The sequence below is a fragment of the Phalaenopsis equestris genome, unplaced genomic scaffold, assembly GCF_001263595.1.
Source record: "Phalaenopsis equestris unplaced genomic scaffold, ASM126359v1 Scaffold234275, whole genome shotgun sequence".
Taxonomy (NCBI): Eukaryota; Viridiplantae; Streptophyta; class Magnoliopsida; order Asparagales; family Orchidaceae; genus Phalaenopsis; species Phalaenopsis equestris.
In genome coordinates, this window is record NW_018252195.1 from 225,722 (window position 1) to 249,212 (window position 23,491).

Here is a 23,491-nt window from a genome sequence, read left to right on the forward strand (position 1 = left end):
GCGGCGGGATCTTTTTCGACTATGCATGCAATGGAGAGATCAGAGTGCATGCGGGAGCAGAGTGCATGCGGGAGAAGCTCAAATCAGACAGTTATTTAGAATTAGAGATTCTTTAACCTTTTTATTCAATTAGGAGGCAGGGTGTATGCCCCATGAGGTCGTATTGTGCTCCAGTTCTTCCCAGGCATAAGACCAGCATGATTTACGCCCCCTCAAGGGCGTCGGGTGGAAGGCCTTACACCCCATCCCGAGGCTCGCCCCAAGCACGCACCAAAAACTATTTTTTTAAACAAAGGTGTCTATATATCAATCCTAAATGAGAAAAATATTTGGGTGGCTTATTTTCTCCTTCCATCCTTGGAAGCCTTTCTTCAAGAGATGAACTCAAACAGTGCAACAGTTCTTCGCTTATTGTGGGAAGCACATAAGAGAGCAGTGTACTTAAAGGAAACAAATTTTCTTTCAACAAACAAAAGTCATTACAAGGATGAGTGAGGGAGTATATATAGATTTGAGCATAAATTGAGCCAAACCAAGGAAATGGAAGAGGGAGGGATCATCCATGCATGGGCAAGAAGAAACCATGATGACTGAAGGAGTTGAATAACCAAATTTCATTTCCAAGGGACCTCAAGGAAGTTCCAAGGCATGAGCTTAATGCAGCTCAATTCCATGGCCTTTTAGTGGCTTATAATTAATACGAGGGGAAGAATGGAGCAGCCTAGGTATGAGGAAGGTGGTGTGGCATGTCAAAAAGCGAGATGGCAAAGAACTTAGTGATGTGAAAGTCAATATATGGGATGGCCATCAAATAGTGACCATAAGGGCCAATGCAAGTTAGTTGAGCTAAGCTAAGGGTAAGGACTAACTAGGTTAGTTCAATGCTCATGTCCAAACATCAATATGCACATGACATATAAATTAGATGACTCACAATATAAAGTTCAAAATACAATTGACTCAAGTGTTGACACACGAGCATGTTGACCTCATTTTAAAGTTTTTCTTTCTCCCTCTTCTTAGAGCATATGATCTAGCTTTAGGGTTTCCTATCGACCATCTTAGAGGATTAGTGATGAGACCCACACCATTTAGAAGCTCAAACCATCTCTTAACTCTCTTATGGGGCCTCATACGGGTGATCCCAAGCCATCCTCATTTGGTGGAGTGGTTATGACCTCAAGCCTTCACCACCTGGTTGAGTGGCTAGGATCACGTACCATCACCATCGGGTCAAGTGGCTGAGACCAACACGTCGGGGCCCAAGAGAATTCCCATTGGATTTAAAAGCTTTAGAAAATTCATTATGACTTTCGTGCGTACTCACAATACACGAACACCGCAATTCACATATTCACGCACATAAACACCAAAATTTATATCATCTACACTCGTAAATATTCACTATTAATCAAAACCAAAATCAATTTTCGAAACAATCAATCGCGAACTAAAAATTGAAGAAAACAAAATATGACACATTTTTATTCTGATCGTCGACGAAGTTGTCCGGAAGGCCTTGGATGACGAAATAGACAATGTCTGTGCGTTCGGAACGTCGATTATACCTAAAGAAGACATTCATATTAGTGGAGTTCAGAATAGAATCAAATAGCATTGAAATTGCCGAGTTCAAATAAAAATAATAATAAAATAAATAAGATAAAAAAAAAAACAAAAAAAAACAAAAAAACCCTACGTAAGAAAACTCATGCACGCTCCAGACACGCCATTCCTAGATCCCAAACACTCATTCGGCCGAAACCCTCCTCTCCCGAACATTCCCCATGCCCTTTCCCCTCCTTATAGCCGAAACTCCAATTCGGTCGAGCCTCGCCCCTCTCCAGGAACTCTTCGGCGCCCTAGCTCCGCTCTGTCTCTGCTGGCATCCGAACTCCCTTTTCCCCTCTCTCGATCAAAACTCTAGATTGATTCTCCTCCCCCAACCCTAGTCGCTCCTCATCAGGCCGACACTGTCCATTTCCACTTCAGGTGATGCCCTAGGAGCAGGTCTGTTCGCGCGCCGCATAGTTTCTCTTGACCGAGGTTCCTATTCCTTACTTCTTCCTTCCTGCACATCTTGCGAGAGGATCGGCTTGAGAAGTGCGGAAGGGATCGTAGCTTTGCTTGGCTGCACTGTTTTCTTACCGGTTTGCTCGACACTTTGCTTGGTTGCACTGTCTTCCTGTCGGTTTGCTCGACACCTTGCATGGATACTCTATTTTCTTACTTGTTTGCTCAATGTTTTGCTTGATTACTCGATTTTCCTGCTTGGTTATTCGGCATTCTTGCTTGGTTGCTCAATATTTTGGGTGGTTTGCTCGGTATTCTTATTTGTCGCATGATATAATTGCTGTTTGCTTGATATACTCGCTGGTTTGTGCGATATTCTTGTCTATTTGTAACTAGATGAAATGGTATACTTGCAAGTTGCCTGGTATACTTGCTGGTTGCTTGATATACTTGCTGGTTTGTGCGATATTCTTGTCTAGTTGTACCTAGATGAAATATATAACTTGAAGAATTGAAGCCACCTCACCTTGATTGCCCAGTTACATTTAAATTGCATGTTATGGATTATGCAACATTTGTGTGCTTGAATATTGAGTGATCAAACAGGATACTTTGAGAGAACTTGGTTATTACTTTTAATTTTTGAAGGCTAATGAAATGTTTAAGATTTGTTATTCTATCGAGTCGATTGCTTACTAGAGAATGCTTCACATTTGGGCTCTTTTAATCATGACTATGAGATACATGCCTTTATTATTACTCTGCAATTTTTGCATGATGCTCCCAAGTGTGTACATGTGCAAGGAAGTTCCCATATATTTGTAGTGTCTCCCATGTGCCTTGTGTTTCTTTTCCTCAATCACAGGAGCGATAGTTTTTGTGATAGATGCAGAGAAACACTCATTCTTACAAGTTTATTGGAAAATTTACACACATACTATACAATGCTTATGTTTTCTATATGTTCAATGCTTGAACTTTACTCTTTATATTTATGCAACTCAAACTCTTCATTACCTTGTAGTTTGAAATGCATAGTTTGAAATGCATCTTTTTGCAATGCATCTTTTTGCATAAGTGGCAAATGTGAGAAAATTATGGAAGAAACTTGCACCACTTTTGGGTTGATTTATCCACCATTTTCAGAACGTTAAAACGCCACATTTCTTTTTTGGGAAAATTTGAAATTGTAACGGTTTTTATTTTTGAAGGTTTGAAAACCTTTGGGGCATTGTTCTTTTTTTTTTTTTTTTGAAAATTTGAATTGTTTCATTGAAGTTGCCTTTTAAATAGCAAATTGGAAGTTTTAAAAAATTACTTTTACGTCGCTTTAAATGTTATATTCTCGTTATCTTGAAAATTTCAAATGCTCTTTTCGAGTTTGATTTGCTTGATATTTTGGAGGCTGATTTGATCATTGTTTTGAAAGAATTTAAACGTTTTTAGGTCGATTCATTTGCAGTTTTGCCCTTTATTTTGCTGATTTTACTTTTAGAAGTGGGTCGGTTTCCTCCATTTATTTTGTTTTGTTTTCTTTTTCCTTGCAAATGGTTGGTTAAAATGAGAATTTTGATTTAATTATTTACATAAAATAATTCACACTAAAAAAATAATGATAATTAGTCTGCTGAAATGATTGAAATCGAAAGAGAAATAATATAGCAAATCATTCACTATCTTTACATAAGAAGGATAAAATTGTAATTGTGAGAATTGTTGAGAGTTGAAAGAAAATAAAAACTTATATGATTCAAGAGTTAGAGATATGAATTGAAAGATTAGTAAGTTATTAATTAGAGCCCTAATTATTTGTTAGACTTGAGCTTAATTATTTTAATTAGGATTGAAACACATTTCATGAACCTTTTAGGCAAAATTATAAGTTTACCCCCTAAATCTTAGTAGCTTCATAGTGAACTAAGTTTAATCTAAAGATGTTTGTGGATTAGTTGAAAATCACTTAATTGAAGATAAAATACTTTAAACACTACAAGCTCAAGTTAAAGTGTAGGCTTCCTATATTTTATAAACACACTCTAGTTGGGTGTTCATCCACCTAATTTTTTGATGAATGATGAAACTAGACTTTTGATCTTATTTCATAAATTAGTTAAAACACTAAACATGAGGATAAACCAAGATGTGGTTCATAACTGACTTAATTAAATCAAATAATGAAATTTCCGACATAACTTAATCTAAAATGAAACTCAATATTCCGGGATTTGAGTTTGAACCTTATACGCAAATCCTTATGACAATTGAGGACATTCATACTGTCACATATAAATCATCTACCCCTGATCTTTTATACGTGACATCGTGTTTTGTTTCACTCGTTCATGTTTTTTCTACGATTTGTTTAAATCTCATTATATCTGATTTCCAAGCAATTTATTTAAATTTTTCTCGCATTACCATATAGTGTTTATTGTACTAACATTCTTGCAGTAATAATAAGAAGTCGGGTACATAAAGTTTACAATATGTTTATAGCGCTTTACTGTATTTTCTTTTACTTTCATTTACTGCACTTTATTGTTCTCTTTATTGTATTTTTTACTTTAATGCACTTGTTGTACCTCTAGGGTAGAGAATAGTATGACAGATGTTAGGAGATACACCGGGCCTTGAGACGTAACAATAATTATACTTGCAAATACAAAACATAGACTAAACCTGACGTCGATACAATACGAGGTTCGAAGCAAGATTTGTGGGCAGCACGACAAGGAACTCGGAGTAGGAAGCAAGAGGACGACTTCATGGGAAGATCAAGACACCACAAGAAGCAGATCAACTCCAGCATAACAAAATGTGAAATAGATCTATATCAACTAAACTATTCCTTAGTTTAAATAACATGCCATAAGACTTCAATGTGGTCTGTCTAGCGCGACATAAATCCTCACCTTATCTTTTAGGCATCTGCATAACTCTGTTATGCAATATAAGTCCTGACACTTTTTAGGATTCCGAGGTTGCTGTGCAGTATGACGTAAATTCTCCTATTTTCTTAGGCTATTTGCACGATCGGGTATCGTACGAGTGTAAGTCCTAAATAATATAATCGGCAGGATTAAACACTAAATAACTTCACTTTTAAGACATAAAGTCTAACATTATGATAGTTGGAAAGTCGTTGAGGTTTTCCTTAAATCTGTGAAATTCTCTACTTTTTCGCTCATTTGGACTCCTAAAATAACTGTTTTTACTTGAGTCATTTCTTTTTGACTTTCCTGTGTCTAATCTTGAAAACCTAAACTTTTGAATTTTGAAGATTTAACCACTGATCTTAATCGAGAGTTTTGTTAAGTGACCCCGATAAAATTAAATATAAGAGTTTGTCTGTATGGAAAACTAAGAACCCAGGTAAAATAAGCTCTATTTAATCTTCATACTGAGTATGAGAATTTATCGGCTAACATAAATGGTTCGCAGACCAGACAAATGTCATAAATTTTATAGTTTATATAATCAGCCCCCCTTCGTCAGGTAACATGTTTATCTTTTGAAATAAATGTGTGCTTGAAGGGGGATGTTTAATCATCTAAACTATAAAATATATGAGATTGTTTGGTCTCATATTTTCCAAAATTAAAATACTATTTTCCAAATCAAATTTCATATATTTATATTAAATTAAATTTAAATCATTTTTCAAAAATAATGACAGATAGAGCATCCTTAAAATAAAAAAAATAGCTGACAAAAAGTACAACAAATTCCTAGCTATATGAAACATAAATTCTGTGGCAATGATGACAATGACTTAGATGCCTTATATCACCAACTCATAAACATAATATATTCTCCAACTTGTGTGGGCTCTGAAAATGTCGTCCGCTTCTCGGGAGTTTGCATTTTACTTTATTATATTTTTTTGTTGTATTAAGAGCTTTAGAGGGACAAATTTTCAGAATGATGATTGTATTGTAGATAAGACACTACTCAGATATTTCACCCTCATTTTGCGATGACTTTTTAATCTGAGGTTTGAGGTTTCTCATAGACACAAGCTCTTATGGTTAATTACTCATCCTGATAACAAAAAAGGACTTTCGATTAAGTCTAGTCATTAAGAATTGAATATTCAACATACAATAGTAGCATACTTAGGATTTAATTTACAAAATTTATCACTTGAAGTTTAAAGCATATGGTGAGGGAAATGAAGATTAAATTCAATCAATATATCATGATTCTATCATCCCGGGTCGTCATGGTCACTGATCTACTTTGTCAGATGAGGTGATCGACTTAATTTGATTGAAATATCATTGTCAGCAATTATGGGTTGAGTCTTTCAAGGGATCTATGCATATTAGGGATGGATGTTTGTTTAAGGGGACAAATTTAAGTCTACCTTAGCTAACAAAATGTTTTATATCAATCAATTGTACCCTTATGATTCACAGTTTAAATTGTAGAAAGTCATTGACAAACATATGAACTACGACCGTGATCATAATATAATGATATTATTTGGTGACAAACACCCCTTTAGAGGACTGGTTGTAATCGCTAAATTGTGGTGTTATTTGGCTGCAAAAACTCACGAACAGAGGACTCGTGCAACATCCTTACTAGCATGTAATTTCTTTGATTGTGGTCATAAAAATATATTTGATATGACATTCACTCTTTATAAGTTGAAGTCAATAAAAAATTTGTCACCCTCGACAAACTATTGCGGAGGGTGGATAAATTTTGCTTTAAGTCTTTGGTAATTGATTTTAACTTAGATGTTTTAGTTTATTACTTTGAAAATTTTGATTTTAAAGATTACCACTCTGGTAAAAATCTTCAATCAAGTATTCATAATATTTATATTTGAAAGATCATTTATTTTTGTTAGTTTAGGCTTTTAAGATATAATTCATGTCGACTGCTGCCCTTATAAGAAAAAAAATCGGACAAGTTGGGTGAGACTTATAATCCTATCGTATAGACAATTCGATCTGATTAGTTCAATGCATTGGTTGAAGTACATGCGAGTGCTTAACCTTATATTTTTGAATAGCTTAAAGGATTTTATAAATTTTGAGAGTTTACACGACCTTTTAAACTAGGACTATGATAATGAAATTAACTTCAAGAAATATATGCCAAATTTTGAAATTGTGAATAATTGACTGAATTTATTAATTCTTAAAGCATCTGTAGTTCCAGAGTGTCCAACCTATTATATAAATACTTATAAAAATATCAAAATATTGCATTTAACTTGAGAAACAATCATGAAGTTTGAGAGACTTTAAGATCATTCAAAACTTGAAATATATGCAATATTATGATTTTTGAATCACAAAATTTCATTTTGGGCTTTAAAAGGATTGTATTTTTTGTGAAAAATCAAAGAAATAATTATGTATTTCACTTACTTCTTTGAATTGATAATTCAAGGTATTATATAGGAGATTACAAGTAGAAAAAACTAGGAAACTATTTCACTAATTCCCTTAATTTAAGGGGTTACAAATTAATTCTAATTCCCTCAATTTAAGGGATTACCAATTAATTCTAACTGCCTTAATTAAGGGAATTAGAATTAATTCTCCCAATCTTATTTCCATCTCAGACACATCTCGACACTCCCCCTCAAGCTGAGGAATAGATGTCTTCCATTATTCTCTTCCATTCCTAACTTGGATACAAAATCATGGAAACTTGAATTGTTCAGCCCCTTTGTTAGAACATCCGTTAATTGTTTTTCTGATGGAACATATGACATACATACTAACCCTTCCTCCAGTTTTTCTTTGATGAAATGTTTATCAATTTCAATATGCTTTGTCCTATCATGTTTTATAGGATTATGAGCTATATTAATAGTTGACTTGTTGTCACTTGACTTGTTGTCACAGTAGAGCTTCATAGGACCCTAGGACCCTCCCATTGGATTCGCAAATCATCGAAAATGATTCTCAGCCACAGTAATTCACAGAATCCTTGAGCAATAGCCCTGAACTCTGATTCTGCAGATGACCTTGCCACTACATTCTGCTTCTTGCTCCTCCATGTCACTAGGTTACCTCCAACAAAAGTACAATATCCTGTAGTTGATCTTCTATTCACTAGGGAGCCAGCATAGTCAGCGTCGGTGTAGGCTTCCAGAGTAAGAGTGTCATTCCTTTTGAACATGTTTCCTTTCCCTAGATTGCCTCCCGGATAATGCAGTACCCTGTAGGCAGCCTGAAGATGAGGTTCTCTTGGATCATGCATTTCTTTGGATCATGCATGAATTGACTGATCATACTTACAGAATATGCTATGTCTGGTCGAGTGTGAGCAAGGTATATGAGTTTGCCAACCAATCTTTGGTACATTCTTTTATCCACAGCTGGTTCTTCTTTAGCTTCTCCCAACTTATAGTTTGGATCTATTGGAGTAGATATTGGCTTACACCCAGTTTTCCCTGTTTCTGTCAATAAATCAATCGCGTACTTCTGCTGAGATATGAAGATCCCCTGTAATTGAAAGTAAGGTAATAGAATTTGATTGAAGTAGTCTCTAGCATTGTCTGTCCTAAACTCATTTATTTTGACCCCAAATTGATTTTGAACCATTGAATGAAAATTGGGTATAACAGTGTTAACATCAGATTTTTGCTTAAGAAGAAAGAGCCATGTAACCCGGGTGCAATCATCAATTAAGAATACAAACCAACGAGCCCCAGAAACATTAGGTATAGTGGAAGGACCCCACATGTCACTATGAATCAGATGAAAAGGATGAGAACTTCTTTTATTGCTAATAGGAAAAGATACACGGGTATGTTTTGCTAATTAACAAATGTCACAATGAAACTCAGAAATATCTAATCCTTGAAATAAATGAGAAAACATTGTATTTAGAACCTCAAAAGAGGGATGACCAAGACGTAAGTGATACAGCCAAATGACATCTTTGTTCGAGGAACTAAGGAAAGATGAAGACAAATTGCTTCTAATTTTTTGGGATGGTTCAAGGTGGTAAAGACCGCTCCTTTTCTTAGCAAGTTCAATCCTCCTCCCCGAGTCCTATTCTTGAAAAACACAATAAGAATGGAAAAAAACAACATAACATTTGAGATCATGAATCAATTTTTGGATGGACACAAGGCTTGTTGACAGTTTGGGTACATGAAGAACGTTTTTAAGGATAAGATTGGGTGTGATATGTATATCACCAATCCCTGCAAGGGTAACTAAAGAGTCATTGACCATGATAATTTTTCTATTACTTGGACATGGGGTATAGGCGTGGAAGAGTTGAGATGTGGGGGTCATATGGTCAGTAACACTGGAGTCTATGATCCAAGAGTTGGTATATAATTTGTCTAAGATATTCATGCTAGCAGTTTTACCTGAAAGAACTATCGAACATGCTCCAGAAGGCTTCTCAAGAGATCCCAACAAGCTTATCAACCAATCAATTTCTTCACTGTTGAATTCTTCACTGTTGAACCACCCTATTGCTGAATTTTCCTCAATATTGGGTTGCTCTGCCATATGCGCTTGAGGCCTTTGTTGCCCCTCACGGTTGCCCCATTCTCAGCTTGGAGGTTTACCATTCAGCTTCCAACACTTCTCCCTTGTATGCCTTGGTTTCTTGCAATAAGTACTCCACGGATTGTCTTTGTTCTTCTTCCCTTGGTTATCTCTACCCGAGTGTTTAAGCAGATCATTCTTCGACTTCTCCTGATTTGTTTTTGCTGCTAAGGCTGACCCATCCATAGTATTTGGTTCAAACATGACACTTCTCCAACTTTCTTCTGCTCGGATTAATGAGAGTGTCTATTCTAGAGATGGTGTATCCTCCTTGCCGAGGATTTGGATCCTAACCTGATCAAATTCAGAATTCAATCATGCCAAAAAATCATATATCCAAAAAATCATATATCTGATTCTTCTCAATGAACTTCTTCAAAGTGGCAGCATCATATCTCAATTACTCGATAGTGACTCCATAGTGATCCAGTTCCTGCCAAAGATTTTGCAACAGAGTTGCATACTCTGTGACAGATTTGTCTCCTTGTTTCGTGGCTCCGATTTTTTCCTTGATTTCATACACAAGGGCAACATCACGGGTCTTCGAGTATGTGTGGTTGATATAGTCCCAGATTTCCTTTGCGGTATTCAAGAACATGCAAGTGTCACTGATCGTTGGGTCCATGGAATCCCATAGCCAGGACAAACACGTTGTGAGATAGTTCTTCCCATTGAACCTATTGGATGCCCGAATATTCTGCAACTCTCCAATTTTCTGAACAACATTGGATTCTTCGGAAGGGTTGGAATTGCTGGAGACAGTGGTTTCGAACATTGACATGGTAGAGAAGAGGAATTCGCAGCAATTACGGTTGGAATCAACGGCTGCCGCGGGTAAAGAATCAAATCGCAGCAATTGAGACAGCGAATAAAAGAATCAGCGGCAAAGAAACGGCTCAGCGGCAAAGAAACGGCTCAGCAGCAAAGGATTCAACGGTTCAGCGACAAAAGAATCCTCAGAGCGATCGCAATATCTGCTTCTTTACGCGCTTCTTAACGATCTTCCTCGTGAGCAGCGGAAAAGAATCAAATGGCTGCAAGCAACCCTAGAGGCGAATAGCGGAGGAGAGCCGAATGACCCTAAGCGGAAAGGATCGAATGAAGGCAACAGGCGACGGTGCCCTCTAGGGTTTGAGCCCTTGCTTTGATACAATGTGGGAAATCAGAGAAATAATTTTATATTTCACTTATTTCTTTGAATTGATAATACAAGGTATTATATAGGAGATTACAGGTAGACAAAAAAACTAGGAAATTATGAAATTTAAGGGATTACAAAATAATTCTAATTCCCTCAATTTAAGGGATTACCAATTAATTCTAATTTCCTTAATTAAGAGAAATTAAAATTAACTCTCCCAACCTTATTTCCATCTCAGACACATCTCAACATTTTGTTCGCTAACAAACACGTTGTGAATACGATGACGAGAATTTAAAGTTTCAAAATTTTTAAGTTTGAATTATTTTGAACTCTATGAACCCAAATTTTAAAGCTCAAAATTTCAAATATTTTTAAGACTCTAGGAGCCAAAATTTAAAACTCAAAGTTTTAAATATTTTAAGCTTAAAGTGCTTAAATTTAAAAAATCAAAACCGTAACTCTGTAAGTATTTTTTAAACCTTAAGAGCCTAAATGTTAAAAGCCCAAATCCCATGTATTTTGGATCTTAAGAACCTACATTTTAAAAGCTTGAATTTTCAAATTACTTTAAAATTTCAAACGATTCAGAGTTGATGTTATTTTATAAGTTCAAGCGTTTTAGGATTTTAAATTAATTACAAATCCAAATAATCAGAAATTTTGGTAACTCCCGATGTTAACCCCTATTAAGGACACCAGAAGAATGTCTGTCTTCTCAAGTGTCTGAAAAGACTCACTGATCAGTGTCATGAGATAATGTAATCGGGGAGAGCAAAACTGAATATTTAACCCGTGATCTCAAAAGGCGTGACAGACATTCAATATACCTGCAAAGAATGTCAAATTACAAACCAACAATCCCAAACGGTATTTAATTCCCACGGACGGGTATTTGTTTTTCCCATAGACGTGTAATTTATAATCTAATTTTAAAAAGAGTTTTTAAACAAGTCCGTGGTTTTTCCCAAACGATACTGAATTTCGCCGGACGAGAATTTTAAAATCCCAATTTTAAAAAAAAGTTTTCCAAACGAGTCATCGGTTTTTCCTAAACGATACAAAATTCTCTAGGATTGGTACTCACGCTTCCTTGAGTGGGATGACCAATTTCCTTATTTTTATACTTTATCGAACTTCGATGTCATTGACGGCGACAACAATGAGACGACAAATGATAAATAAAAGTCCAACACATTTTTTTACACAACTACACGATGTAAAACAAATCCTAAAGAAAATTGAATAGTAAAATACTGAAATGGGCAGGCTCAGTTCGGTGCTCGGGTTGGGCAGAGATGATCAAGTTTGGTAGGTTAAGAGGGGATGGCTCCGTTCAGTAAACACGACTCCTCCATGTGACTAGGAAAAAGAAGAGGGTTCGGGATTGCGTGGCTTTGAACCACAGAGCGGGCTCAGGAGTTTGAGTGGAGCTAGGGCAGTGTTGGGATGGTGCTTGCGCGGTTTCAATAGGCTGAACCACAAGTGAGGCAGGGAAGAATGGTGGGTTTGTGTTCGAAGGAAGGAGAAGCAAATAGTGAAACAGCCACGAGGCTTGCACATCATCGGCGGTGGAGGCAGGAAGAAACGATGTGGTCTTGCGTACGAGTTAGAACAGAGAGACTATGGTGGTTTCAATGATTTGTGGAGGCTTTGGAGGCAGGAAGGTATGGACAACTTTTTGGACAGAGGTTCTCAGTAGAACCAACCTCTTTTTTTAGTGGGGCAAATTGCCCCTTAGACCCAACGTAGGAGGTGGTAGGGCAATGAAAGGTAAAGTGAAATTTCAAGAGGAGCAAAATGGATATTTCAAGAGGGGCAAAAGCCCAAATTGTCCTCCCATATATATGAAAATCTGAATTTGATGAGGGTAAATTGCCCTCTTGGATCCTACCTGGGTCTGCCCCTGACTGAGAAAGTAGATGAAGTCGTGGTGTCATATAATTTCGAAGCTGGTGGCAATGTTGTGTAAAACAAGGAAGAAGAACGACGAAATGAAAAAGAAAAAAACATCAAGGTGCTTATTGTTCCCTCGTGCAGGATTCAAATCGGAGACAAAGCAGTGAGAGCAAATGGAGGAATTGTGATAGGTGGATCACAAGGGAGGAAGGCTTCGGGGTTTCGTGCGATTTCAAGTGGATGTAATGAAAAGAGCGGGGGCAACCGAGAGAGTGTGAATGACAGGGAAAGGGGCTCTCATTCATGCTTGTAACCGAAGAAGAGCGGGGAAACGATTATCTCATTTACGTGAGCATCTTTGCCAGAAGCAAATAAGTTGTTAATTAATTTAAAATTTCTTTTTAGTTTATATCTTTTTTCTTAATATTCATGTTCAACATCCAACGGTGGCATTGTGTGATTCTTTTCTTTTTCAAATAAATCATGTAGATAAAGATTGAGAAGAGATGCAATAATTTCAATGCACAAAGAATTCGAAACAAATCATGATTGAGTTCAAGATAATAACTATATCGATTGATAAAGGCTAAGGCATAAAAAGTGTGGATAAAATGTATGCCTTAATGATAACAATGAATATGGATGGTTCCAATTAAGTTAAATGCTGATCCATTGTGATGGATATCCTACTATAGTTCACCCTACTTGTTGGCAAAGACCACTAAAACGGTCAAAAGACATTTATATGCATGCATAAATAGAGGGCCCTAGACTGACGCTTCAATTCTATATCTAATTCTTATTATGATTCCTCTTGTTTTTGCTTCCTTAGCGCCTTTAGTGCCCAAAAATTTAATGCAAAGTAGTCTGAATGGCTCAATAAACAAAGAAAGATCATGCCATGGGCACCTTGCAAATGGCCCAAGTGCTCATTCTTACTCGACGAACAAACCCATGGTGATGTTCTTTCTTTCTCGATTCAATGCATAGCGCATTACTTCTTCCTTGTTAATTGGCTTGCCCTTTTCTTTCCATTCTCGGTCCAAGTAAACCATAGGCTTTGATTTTTCTAGCTTAATTGGACTATCCATAACATTTTTATAACTTGAAGTATATGAAAGATAACGAGTTCGTATTAAGTTATGAAACCACCAGAACAATCACCAAACTAATAAGCGGACAAACTGCTAATTCTATCATAACTTATTGGTATAAATTATTATATAACTGAAAACTTTAGGGATATATAAGGAAATTGTTGGGAAACAAAATACACTTTTAGATAAATTTTAGCAGATGATGATCTGAAGATTGGGTAAGGAAATTTACATGGTACAGCCAAACAATGAGGTTGCTGCATTAAATATAATGATGCAGGATCTGCTTCTCTGTATGCCGCCATAATTTTAACTGTGCTTTGTCGAGTATCATCATTAAACCGAAGCACACGCCACTGATAACCAAGAACTCTGAAAAACTCATCATGAGGATTAATCTCTGGGTGAATCTTTGCATACCTCCCCTGAAGCCATCCTTCTACTACTGGCCACTCAGCATGAGGTCTCATGTTTCTCTAGCCTAGAAAAACATGAACAGGCAAGTTCAAATGCCGATGAAAATTAAGTACAAAAGTGCAAATTAATTAGAAATTTGAGATTTGCAAATAGTAGGATCCCTAGCAGGAAGAATCATGGAAAACTAATCAATATCACGAAGATAAAAGGTCAATGCATGCCAGGGAAATAGTTCGCAAGAGTTTACCGGCCTGGAAGAAGGATAGGCCATAACTGAAACAGTACATTTTCATGCTCGGAAATGGATCGGAACACGGTGTGTCATTCAGCGCCGCCATAGTCCCACCACTTCGGCGAGTAGTACCAGTGCCCCCCGTCGTCCAGATGACGTGATACTGCGGTGGAGATTCGCCGGATTTCACTCCGCCGAAATCTTCCAAATTCGGCCACTCACCACATTACTGAGCAATCACGCCGCTCTAGCTATGGTCGTCAATATAGTAGCTCAAAGCCGTTAATGACTTTGAAAATGGATTTTAAGTTTGGTTCGGATCCAAATAAATCAGCTAGGGCTGAAATTTTAGATCAAAATTCTTTTGAATTAATTTGAGCTGACTTGAGCTCTGCCCATGCTATTTTTATTTATAAAAATTATATAATGCTTTGTAAAATTAAATATAACAAGGCATGAGCCAATTTCGAGCTGAATTTGTTCAATTTGAGCCAGATAATCTTAATTTTGAGACAAAGTGAGCCAAGCAGCAACGGATTCAACTAGCTCCAATTTGAAACAGCTCGTTTCGATTTCAAGCATAATCAAGCTTGATTCAATTTAGAGTTGGCTGGGCTTGAAATTAAATATAAAGAGCCACAAGTCGATTTCGAGCCGCACTAAATCTATTCGAGCCGATCCTGCCCCAGCTTATGTGGAAATCGGGTCTTTAAAGGCCCTATCCCTAACCTTGAAACCGAGGCAACTCTCTTGGTGTCTAAATTTTCTTCTGTCTATCAAGATTTAAATTCTACTTAAATTCATCTTCAACCAACCATCTTCAACCAACCCCCAGTTGTTAAATCTCCCAAACTGAAAACTCAAAATTCTCTAACTAACAAAAAATTGATCGATTTAGATTCATTCAAACCAATGAATGGATTTTAAATTTTGTATTGGTTCTTATAAGCTCATTTAATTTGATTTGGACTTCAAATTAAGGCAGCATGTGTCTTGACAAATTAGTGTTCAATCTTCCAATAAGATACTAAGCTTAGTTGAAACATTTTTGTATGATACACATAATTCCATGCTTATAAATTAATCAAAAACATATTTTTCATGCACTTTTAAAGACATGAGAATGCATTTAAATTTAAACCTTAAGATGAAGATTATTGACGTGAATAATGATGTTCATTGAGGTCTGAGAGATGTAAAGAGAATAGAATTATAATAAATAAGTACATAAAAGGTGTATTTACATGCATACCACTATTTTTTTTGTATTTACTTGTGTAGCACCTAAACTTAACTTTTTTATGCTACTTGAATCTTTGCTATCACATAAAACAAATATCACTATTTTAATTTTTTAAATGTGAAATACAGGAAAGGTTGCATATATATAAAAAATGAAGTTTAGGTGATAGATATGTAAATATATAAGAATTGAGTGGTATGCATGTAAACCTTCCTGAATAGAATTACTACTGGTCATTTTCCCTCGCCAAACAGTGGTATATACCTTCAAAGAAGAAAATGTTCTGCAATTTCAATTGCATAATTTTTTTTTTTGATAATATTCATAAATCATTTAAATTGAATAAATTTCAAAATGACATTCATGCTGTAAGAGTTACCATATGTATATGATGCGAAAACATGTTTGCTCTATATTATTGAATGCAAGTATAATTGTGCACAACATTTGACACATGCAATTAATATGTTCTTCATTTGACTAGTTAATTCCTTAGAAAAATACATATTGAAAATTTTTTATTTATTCAAAATTATTTTAAATATATTGAAGCAAAAAAAAGATTCCATCTGGTGGACAGACCATGGCCTTTTAATTTAAGAGAGGTTATTTTGTTAATTAAAAGAACTTCAACATGATTATTTGGTGTAGCAATCTAATTTGTTGATGCAAAATTCTGTTTGATGCAAACTCGAGATCATTTGTCAAAACATTGTTCGAGCTTGATTTGAACTCGACTTATATCATGATGCTTATCGAGTTTATTAACGAATAATCAATTTAAATAAATTAAAGAGTCGTAATTGAGCCTTACTCGAGCTTCACACGAATTGCTTATTTGAAAATTTTGAGCCTAAAATATAAGCTTTTAGACAACATTATTCACAACAGAGCATTAATCAAAACATAATATCCATTTAGTGAAGTATTTTATAGAGTTTATTCATGAGTTTTAAATAATAATATTCATCAATATAAATCAAAAGAACAATAAGCCATTCATATATATACATATTCATATGAGTATTTATGAAAATATTCAAAAGTGTTCGATTAATTAATCATTTGTATGTGCTCTAATGGAAAAAGAATATATTACTTTTGGTGGTCCGCATGTGTGGAGAACTAATGGTTGATAAATAGCTTGGCATGGCCGTCAGACACCTCATCTGTGGATGAGGTGTATGTCGAGGTGTCGCCCTGCTATTTGTCGTCCGCAAGTGCGGACCACAATGACAATATTTTCTCGCTCTAATGAGCCCAACGTAAGTAACTTATCCAATGTTGTATCCATTTGCAATCTTATCCACGGTATTAGATGGGAATTAAACATTTTTCAAAAAGCAAACATATATTTTTTTGGAAAATTTACATACATACAACTCAACTATCATGCATTTGAAAAGACGAGAAAATATCATATGCGGAGAAACCCACATCTGGATGACAGTCTGAATGTGGGCATGTCATCGTGTATCGCACAGTAATTGATCTGGGTTCCTCATTCGGATGTTTGGCTGTTGCATGTAATATTTGCTCTATTTACATGTCTAACAACCAAACTTTAATTTTTACATACTTACCATTAAACATATGCATAAAGATATTTTTATGCACGTTGTTGAATCTAAATATGCCATGTGGATCACACCAATGATATTTTTATGTACGTTGACGAAAGAAACACAAAGAGAGCTTGAGAGAGGTTCTAAGAGCACAACAACACAAGTTTTGAGAAGTAGATTTAATAGTCTTTTATTAAAAAAATGACCACTCTATTTATAAGTCTCAGAGTTTCTAGTATAAAATTATATGTCTACCCTCATTTTAATAAGGATGTTAAAAGTTATTATGATATTTTTTCACATTTGTAACCGACTTCAACATCCTTTCATATCCATAAATAACATTAGTATCATTTCGTTTTCATAAATGTTTGAAAATGGGCAATTTAATGAACCATTAATTTTATTGTTCGGTCAACAAACATTCGGCTGGCTGAAAGGTCATTGACTGACCACATCGACAAAATCCCGAGTAAAGTCTCTTTTGTCGTACATAAGAGTGAATTCAGATCATCAGACAGAGGGTGTATCACAGTAATCAGATGGGCAGCTCTTTTTGAATAATTAGCCTTCTCAGAGACCCTTTGGCCTTCATTGTAAAGAGTTTCAAAGGGAGTTGATTACGAATAAATGTCCTTCATATTATGTGTAGCATATTTTTTTGTTTGGTTGTACTTTCGTTCGATCTTCTCATTGTTTCAAACGAAGGAAACATCATATATTTGTGTTTCCAACATTTGACTTTTATTGTACATTTCCAGCTACAGTCCTTTGGTGTTCAGAAGCGAAAGTTGAATTAATTTTCTCTAGATTCATGGGTCCATATTTTTTATGTACATATATGAAAGATTTAAGTGTGATAAATATTAAAAAAAAGTAAAATTTAGTTGTTAAGATATGTCAACGCATAAAAATTCATGGAAATGAATGTAAATGCCCCACATTGACCCCAATTTTTGACAATTTCTCATATTATTGTCAATCGTTGTGTGTTTACACATTCTACCACAACGCCGTAAGACCTAATAGACATTTTTGGACAGCAACGCATGCTTAATTCACCATTGCCGCATGGCTCGCCATACGGACGTCGGAGAAGCAGTAGTAGCTCGGCCATGCAAGAAGACCAGCACAACAATACTAAGATGGTAGCCGCCGCCAAAACTCGGAACGACAAAAGTTTAGCTCGGGAAGGCAACAGTTAACTCCTTTTAGATTCATTTCAACTCCTGTTCAGTACACCAGTTGTTCAGCTTGCGACTTGGCCGTAAACAAGTAATGTTTCATGTCGTCGACATTCAGTTCCGGAGTTCAATCGGAAATTGAGATTCACCGCCGTCCCCTTTTCTATAATTTGTAATTGCCAAAAATAGGTACAAAAACATAAATAGCAGATCATGCAGAAGCTTGATGTGATGGGATACTGTATTGATTGTTGGTATGAAAACTGAATAATTTATAGTGGCATTTACATAGCAACAACCTCGGTCATCTATTGTGAAGAAGTGGGAGAAAGTTATCTCCGACCCTGCCCATCAGGACCTCCGGGTTCTTATTTGGTTTTGCTGTAAAGAAAAAAGTCATTGCGGTGCAGAAAAAAGTCGTCCCCGTCCTTGCCTCAACAGGCGATCCGGGATCTTCTTTTTGGTTACTAAGATGAAGAAAGTTGTCCCGGTCTCTACTCGATAGGTGACAAGGAATCCTCTTTCGTGGTCTTCTTTTGCGTTGTTGCCACGCATTTCGAGGGAAATAAAGAAATGTTGGAGTTTTTCCGCCGTGTATTTATGGGGAGGTTTTTATGCTTCTGCGGTAATGATATATAGAAAATCTCGTCTCCTAGTGTTTATTGATCTTTATGGTTTTTTACTCGCCTGACATGGCATTTGTAGATGGTGATAATGTAATTATTTGTACATCTTTGACGTTGTTATAAGGTTGCTTTTGTTTTTTTTATAAGTTTCGGTTACTCCATTTTTAATATGATGTCGCCCAACTTATGAGTCGTTGTTGTCCCACTTCACGGGTGCATATTAGTGTTGACCTCTAGGCTTATGCCTTTTAAGATTCTTTGATCTCTTAAACATGGTGAAGTCTACAATCAAAGTTAGTACTTTCACTTTATATAAAAAGGGATCGCATACATTTTCAAACTTGTGTCTTCTGAGATTTGTTTCTTCTTAAGATTATATCTTATGAGGCTTGTGTTTTATTTGGCTTGTGTCTTCTAAGAGCATGAAATGTGTCAGTTTCTTCTAAGACTTGTAACCTTCTGACATCTTTGATGTATATGTGATTTCTAAAGCTTGTAATTTTCTGAGGTCTTTGATATGCATGTGCCTTTTGAGGCTTGTAGCATTCTGGGGTCTTCGAGTATGGGTCATGTCAACCACTTGCTCTTGTAGAGTCTTTCTAGTAAGGAAACTATCACATTATAGAGGAGCTTTAAATCAGCGTGGACATTTTGCGTCGGAAATTTTCGACGCCTACATTTGCATCAGATTTTGTGATTGATTTGCGTCAAACATAAATTTATTCTATTTCATCGGATTTACGTCTGAATACTCAACACAAAAAATGAGGGAATTGATGTTGTTGTTGCGGTGCTTTCTGCATCGGATTTGCGTTAAATAAATTGACACAAAAGCTTTACTTAAAAGCATCGAAAAATCCTGACAGAAATTAAATAATAAATATGACGCAATAGACCTAAAAACCCATCCCACGCCTTCCAATTCCTATTCTTCTTTGCGCGTCACACTCCCATCTCCTCTCCTCCCTTCCACAACATCCAAAACCGTAGCATCTCCTCTCCTCCCTCTCTCCTTCGCCTATCGCCCGTCGCTGCACCTCCCCATCACTGGCCTCTGCACCTCCCTGTTGTTGTACCTCCTTCCCACCACTGAAACCCTGACCCTAGCTAGTTTCCTCTTGTGAGAGGATCGAAAGGTAATTTCGCCCCAGTTTTTGCTTTTTTTAAATTCGTTATATATGTAACATTTGAAGTTTAGGTGTTAGGAATGTATAGACATAAAATTTTGGTGATATGTAAGTAACATTTAAAATTTAGATATTAGGAATGTATATGCATAAAATTAGGTGTTAGTTATGTGTATATATATACACGAGTATTGAGTGGTATTTATTACAATCTTGTTATTTATATGCATTGTATAAAATCAAGTTTGGGTGAGATTGGAGTTGGTTGTTGGGTTGGCATGAACTAGGATTGGGTGGTTTAGTATTCTTTTGATCTTTCGATTTTAAATTTAATCAGTTTTGAACTAAAAAAAAAAATCGAAGATTGCAGTTGATAAAAGATGATAATATCAATATTATATTTTAGGTTGATAAAATTGATGTGGTTGTTGATGAATTGAATATGAAGTTCACTAGTGTGACAGCTTATATAGAATTTTTATACTACTTTATATGTGAGGATTAAAAATGCTTAAAAGTTAGATGATGATATATGAGATTAATTTATCAAATGTAGTCAGGAAGATGAGTTGAATTACATGTAGATTATGATGACATGTTAACTTATGGCACTTGAATTTTGGTCTTTACTAATGGTGATGTGAGGCAAGAGCTATTACATAAAATTCATTATTTACGATATGCAATTCATCCAAAGTGCAGAAAAATATATTATGATTTGAAGCCAATGATTTGATGGCTTAGCTTCAAGCAGCAAGTGAGAGAATTATTTCCATATATGAGAACTATCAGGGGTAAAAGTTGAGCAATCAAAGATCCAATAATTTATTATAACCTTTGTCTATTTATTAGTAGAAGTAGGAGAAGATCATTAGATTTTATTTTGGATCCGACTTTAATTATTAAATTGATTCATTTTATTAGCAAAATGATATTCTAGGATGTCTTTCATTTAATGTTGTTCAACTTATTTTAACCATAGGCATTACTAAATGAGCCAACATGACCCATTTAGAATCTATATGGTCCAATTAATTGATCTAATAGGCTTGGAACATGACCCATGAACCTTAATTTGCTAATTGCATTGTGATTAATATAACTTGATCCATAGTCAAGCTATGCACTCGTATCTTGGTTTCTTTTGAACTTAAATATGCCATTTTAACTATTATATCATCCACACAATCATCCTCTGTGAATTTTTCTCCTCTCAGTTATGCTCTTCTAAATACTAAATTTTCATTTTTTGGTCATACTCTTTTGACCTTGGCAACCTGGAAGATCAAAATCAAGTTTCTAACTAGTTCTTAATGTTTGATAAATTAAAAATGGTAGATTTAGATATATATCATGAAATTATCGTGCAAATACATATCTAACACCTAAACTTCAATTTTTTCATATATGCCACGACACCTATGCATAAAATGATATGCCACGGCACCTATGCATAAAATGATGTATTCTACTTTTTTATGTATGGAAAAGGTGGAATGTATGTAAAAAACTTGAAGTTTAGGTGTTAGATATGTATATGCATAATGATTTTGTGATATGCATGTAAAAATCCCATTAAAAATATCCAAAAGTTAAATTTAATTTGAATTTGTTCAAGCATTCTAAGAAAAAATCTTGCATAGAATATTGCACACAAATTTTTATGATCTCCTAGTCAATTTTTTTTTAACGAATATATTCATAAGCTTTTTGTTTGCTTTTGCTACGTATGTCATACTTATCTTTTTTTTTTTTTTTTTTAGACAAATTACGATATGTTTCCTATTTAGATTTCACACATACCTCTTTTTTTTTGTGTATAGTGTTCCTGATTATTTTTTATGTTAGTTTTGCTACAGATGACCACAGGTGGTATTGGTGACCAGCCACCTCAGCGGGTGAATATAAGTAAAAAATTGATTTAATCATATTTAATTTGACTTTTAATGTTTAAAATCACAATTAATAATTGGTTTTTATTATGTAGGAGTAAGAGCAGCTCCGGGAGAGGCAGTTGCTCTCCCAGACCTCGAGCACTGCTCACAGTAGTGGTACGTCTACCACTGTGCAGTCTAAGTTCGAGCTATGGACACAAGAAGCGGTGAAAAAAAGGTCGAGATCTCTTGTGCTTCTATGGGTGGCACGAGCTTGTCACACTCGAGTAATGCGGAGCTTGCCAAACAAGTCATTGTTATGATTGAGGAGGTTCATCATCTAAGTCCAATAGAGAATTGAGTGGAGTACAACATGCGTGACGAAGATTATAGAATAACGTTGAGGCAAGCGAACGGTGACTCGAGGAGGAGGATGAGTCGAAGGATTAGAAGTTTTTACATAATTTTGTTTTATGAAATGTTTGAACTTATATAAATCTGGGTGTATATGTAAATTTTTTGATAGCTTAGATTTGTGATAATATCTCTTTTTTAAGCATTGATATTCTTAAAAGCTTTGATACGTGATATTACTAGATATAATATTGTTATGATGTGGATTAAATGTTGTGTGCAGATTGTGGAAATATAATTGATGTTTGAATTTTATTTTTATTTTTTTTAGTTTTGCATCAAATTTGCGTCCGTTTTGCGTCTAATAATCCAGCATGTTGTCCATCAAATTAAGCCCGACGCAGATCTGACGGTAATCAAACAATATTATTTTTCGTCTGATGTTTTTTAGATACAAAATTTGATGCACGTGTAGACTAAACAAGTCCGGTGCTATGATGATGAAAAAATTGACACTAATAATTTGTGTTATACTATTTTGACGTAAAATTGATGGAATTAACATTTGCTACCTTCGAATTACCTGCGAAAAAAATCAGACATAATTCTGACGCAAATCTGATGGTAATCCTCAAATAGCTTTAGATTTATGTTTGATTTGTGTTTGATTTGGCCCATGCAAATTTGTTGAATGTCTGCTGTGTTAACTACTTGCTTTGCATCAAGACTTGTCTCTTGGGCTCATCCTCGAGATGCATGGTAACTTCCCAACGAGTCTTGCCTCCCGGAGTTGACTTCAAAGGGTATTATAACTTTTCATTGAATCTTGCTCTTGAGCTTGACTTCTAGGATTATGATATCTTTTTATCAAGTCTTTGCCTTTTGGACTCGACTTCTAGGGGTATGATATATTTCCATTAAATCTTGTCTCTTGGGCTCGACTTCCAGAGATACGATATCTTCCCTTTAAGTCTTATATCTTAAGCTCGGCTTTTAAGGTGATCTTGCCTCCTGGTGAGTCTTGCCTCATGGTATGTGACTATGAAGGAAATTCAAATGGAGATGCAGTTACAGAGGACTGGTTTTGGGGGCAATCAGTCTCCAAATGGGAGATTGTTATGTATGTAGACTGATTTGGAGAGCATCTTATAGGGGCAGAGCCTCCAGCACATATGCGTCGGCCTGTG

General features: G+C 35.6%; 1 long non-coding RNA gene across 1 annotated transcript; it reads left to right on the forward strand.

The window, feature by feature from the left end:
* The first annotated feature begins 1,733 nt into the window (after positions 1 to 1,733).
* LOC110038905 lies at positions 1,734 to 22,146 on the forward strand. The gene is made up of 3 exons (XR_002295467.1): positions 1,734 to 2,150; positions 21,925 to 21,984; positions 22,064 to 22,146. It is a non-coding gene; the product is annotated as an uncharacterized LOC110038905 (long non-coding RNA).
* The last annotated feature ends 1,345 nt before the right edge of the window (positions 22,147 to 23,491 follow it).